At 37.2% G+C, this 4,496-nt stretch overlaps 1 pseudogene; it reads right to left on the reverse strand.

The window, feature by feature from the left end:
- Positions 1 to 551: 551 nt before the first annotated feature.
- Positions 552 to 2,479, reverse strand: LOC112296290 (ester hydrolase C11orf54 homolog pseudogene; annotated as a pseudogene).
- Between the last annotated feature and the right edge of the window lie 2,017 nt (positions 2,480 to 4,496).

Raw genomic sequence — 4,496 nt, forward strand, 5'->3', positions numbered from 1 at the left:
AACCTAATCAACAAAACAAAAAAAACAAGCAAAATATATCGGAGACATTTATTTATTTATTTTTATCTTTTTAAAAATTTTTATTGTTATTCAATTACAGTTGTATGCCTTTTCTCCCCATCCCTCCACCCCACCCCAGCTGAACCCACCTCCCTTCCCCACCTCCACCCTCCCCCTTGATTTTGTCCATGTGTCCTTTATAGTAGTTATCGGAGATATTTAAATAAAGGACAAACTGACAATAACCAAAGAATAGGGGGGAGGGGTATAACAGGAAAAAGAAGGGGAAGGATCATCAAGGAACATGTATAAATGACCCATGGACAAAGCCAAAGGGAGATAAGTTTGAGGGTGGGAGTGTGGGTGGGTGGGACAGGAGAAAGTAGTGGTGGGGAAATAGAACAACTGTACTTAAACAACAATAAAAAATAAAATAAATGCACTCACTATTCATTTTCTTTTTTTATGAATATAGTTTTTATTCATTTTTTGCTACAAACTAGTGCTTATTTAAAAATAATATTTAGTAATTTACACTCAAAGGACATGTTATAGCTAACATCCAAAGAAGACAATCAAAAGTATTTTTTGAAGATTTATTATGTGCTTAGTAGTGAAGAGCTCCTAAATCTCCACACTGTTGGCATTAGTAAGTTACAGGTAATTTCTGGCTAATGTTTATAAAAGAATACTGAGGAAAATTTCAACCATTATAATCAGTAAGAGTATAATTTTATTTCTCAAAGGACAGAGGTCATATTTAGCAATAGCCTCACTTTAAATTAAAATATACTTACTTCAATGTATATTTTGATACTGTTTCTTTTCCCTTCTTACAAGTAACCAGCAAGGCACAAACTGCTTCCAGTTGGCAACCCAAACAGGAGGAATCACGGCTGACCATCTAGTTGCTAATGCTCGTGAAAGGCAATTTGCAAACTCTGAGTAGGGTTGAACTTCACCCACAGGGGTCGTTTCTCCCTCTGACCACCTTATTCCATGAAAAAAGTGCATTCTGACTGCTAAAATGGATTTTTAAAATTCAATACAAAGATTCAACAACTATCAAAGTTCCCAACACTGATTTTTCTAATATCCAATTAGCAGTTTTGATACTAATTAAAAATTTTAATAATTTAGACAAATATAAATTATGTAAAAATAACCAATCACATGACTCATCATATTTATGCTTATGGTATAAACATAAGACTGATTTTTTAGGATAAAAGAATAATGCAGAACATCTCCTTTATGTATCTTTGTTCCCAATAAGCCTTTTGAGACAGATCTATGACGTAACACAGCGTAATGTCAACATACCTTTCATTTCAAAGGCTGAAATTATAGAATTTAAGTAGTGAGATAATTTCTATTAGATTTTATATTTTTATCAATCAATGAGTTAATCAATTAACTTAATCATTTCTTTTTCTAAATTAGTGGCAGTTGGTTTAATCTCGCCAAAACGAATGGGTCTCTTCTGGTTGATCAATGCGATAGAGAAACTCCCCAGGTGAGAGGTAGCCAAGATACTCCACTACCTCTGGGGTGGTGTCCTAGTGGTAGTGTCCGCCTTCTCTGTGATGACTGAAAAAGTGGGTGTGCTCCAAGCGCAAGTCAAACCCAAAGCTGGGTCTTTGGAGACAAAAACTGTCTGACAAATTAAAGGAGCCTTCATCTCAAAAAAATGCAACCATTTGTTCACCTCTTCTTCGGAGTTCAATGGGCAGGAAGAAAATTCTGGAGGCATAACATGAGTCTTCACTTTTCCCTTCTGAATGATGAAAGTACCTCCCATCCCTACAGGCTTATCTCCATAGTGTTTTTCAAGAGTCTGCCTCATGCAAGTTATAAAGTTAAGTTTCCCAGTTCTTCTTTTGGCTTTCACCTCAATGACCTTTCCAGGTTGACCCTCACTGGCAAAAAGATCAGCCAGTAATGCACACCCGAAATCATGATATTTCTCACTATATTTCTGTAACAGGCACCCTCCATCTTTAGGGTTACTGCAGGCAAAGTAACTTCCATTCACAGGAGGTTTGTGTTCACTTTCTGTTTGAACAACTGGCATAAACTCAGAATTGAACCCAAGAGTCTGAAATGGGCCTGCCCCTGCTCCAAGAATAAAAGCTCCAGGAAGCTTGATTTCTTTTGCAATCTTATTTAGATCATAAATTTTTTTTTAATTTACGAGAGGCAATAAGTAAGGCACACCTCCTACTCCCACAATTCTAGTTTTCCCACAGATGCCTTTTACAGGAAAGGTAAATGGCTCCTTAGTCAAATCAGGGCAATCAACTACAGAGACCTGGACATCAGCGAAGTTATCCTTTAGCCCCTTTTGCAGAACTCCAACGAATTCCTCTAGATTTGGCGCGTAAAGTGCATATTCAACACAGGCCATCTTCTTTCTTCTTTACCTAAAAGGTTAGGGAAGAATGCCCCTGAACCCTGCCTCAGTCGACCCCGCGTCCTCTGGGTTCTATTCATTTTCTATATATTTATTTTGGCTTATACATTATTAGAATTTATTTTGTGAAAATAATATCCACAGTTAATTTTAATATAATTACAATTTTTATTGCACAAAGACAGAATATAGGGCACCCAAAATCAAGATGGTAACTAAAATTTCTTTCACATATCCAATTTCCCCTTGTAGAATGACAATTCTTTTTATTTTGGAAATTATCTGCATTTAAAATTGTATTCAGAAATATTGATGTGTATAAGAATGGAGTTATAAAAACTGTCCATGAATGTCTCAAATTTAGTTTGTACTCTGCCAATAGTAAAATTCAAGTGAACATAAGAAAACCACTTTCAATATTTTGAATCTCTGACCTTGAGCTCCATTTTTTCCAGTATTCTTACTCTTTGCATGATAATCAGATGAAGTGTTTCTTGTGGTATATCCATCTGTGCAGGCTTCTGAGCAATTTCCTTGCAATGAGGAGGGATCTGCCACTCTTCATTGACTTCATCTTAGTAATTTGTTTTCTGTGAAGGCTGTGCTTGTCCACAGGGATGAGCTACTCCAAAGAGGGGAGAACTAACTTTAAGCCCAGCAGCCAGGTCAGGTAATTAGTTGTGAATATGGACCTCTAGGTATTGAGCTGCAAGATCGATATGTCTGTGTCTGACTGAGCACCCTGGCCTGTCCTGAGACCGATGTGTCTTGTGGAATTATCTTGTCAATGACAGGTATGCTTAGTGGTGGTGATTTTTGACCCCCTATGCCCCACCCCCCAAAAAAAGGTCAAAGAAGCAAAAGGAAACTTCAAATAACAGGAATGTCATCATCTCTTGCAGGCTGAAAGAACATGACTGGATCAGTTTAATTATCTGTCACATCTTTCCTTGCACTAATCAGAATACACTTCATTCAGGGATCTGGTGATGGCTGTCCCTTTCTCCTCTGTAATGGACATCGAAGACTTCAGATTCTTTCATTTCTCAAGTGTTATATGTGTGATGTAAAAAACTCACACTTTCTTTCCACATTGAAAAAATGTCTGTGTTCCTAAAGATAGAGGATACTTCAGCCTTTCTCACTTAGAAGAAGGTAAAATGCATTAGTTCACTTTAAGCACAAACAACTGTTATCAGTGATGACCTGTTTCAGCAAGGCATATCATGGAGATTAATGACAGACCCAGGGGAGCTGATAGCCCAAAACAAAACCAAAGAGCCATTAAAACCCACCAGTCATTCAATTCCCAGGGAAAACTCATTCAGAGGTAATTATTACTGTTATAATATGAAAAAAAAAAAAACCACAGAGGCACATGAATTACACTAATGAGCTCTGATCATTTTATTTTATATTGTTATCCCAAGGAAAAAAGTAAATGGAATTTAAAATGTGAGTCTCCAATTTCTAAGAAAATACTCTTGGAAAAAATGATGGTCCTGAGATAAGCTCACAAGTTTGGCAAATCTCTTCCTTATTCCCTATTCAGTTCCCACCCCCAGACATCTGGGACTACAGAGACATTGACTTCAGGTTGTATTGTCCTAGAATGTCACTTCTGTATGGTTTACTTTCTGTGGGTTATTTGTGCTAAGAGTAGGGATAAGGAATGTTAAGCTAAATAGGCCTTCTGCTTTGCAGCCTATACCCATGTCTCTTCCCCCTACCGGTATGAGTTTAGGTCTCTTTTGCTTCCCACCTGTCCTGTAATTTTCAACAATATTAAGTGAGCATCTATGTAGTCTATAGGGCAGGGTAGATGATAAAAATCCATAATTGATATAAAGGAAAAGGGAGTTAGGTGCTAGGATTTCTGGGATGGAGGGCTTTATTAGTTTCCAAGGACTGCCATAAAAAATTGCCATGAAGTTGGTGTGTTAAACAGGAGATAATATTTTTTCTTTCATAGTTCTGGAATCCAGAAGTCAACAATCAAGGTATTGGCATGGCACTCTCTGAAGGGTCTAAGGGAGAATCTTTCCTTGTCTCTTCCTTTTTCTGGTGACCTCAGGCATTTTTT

This window comes from Desmodus rotundus, chromosome X (assembly GCF_022682495.2).
Source record: "Desmodus rotundus isolate HL8 chromosome X, HLdesRot8A.1, whole genome shotgun sequence".
NCBI lineage: Eukaryota > Metazoa > Chordata > Mammalia > Chiroptera > Phyllostomidae > Desmodus > Desmodus rotundus.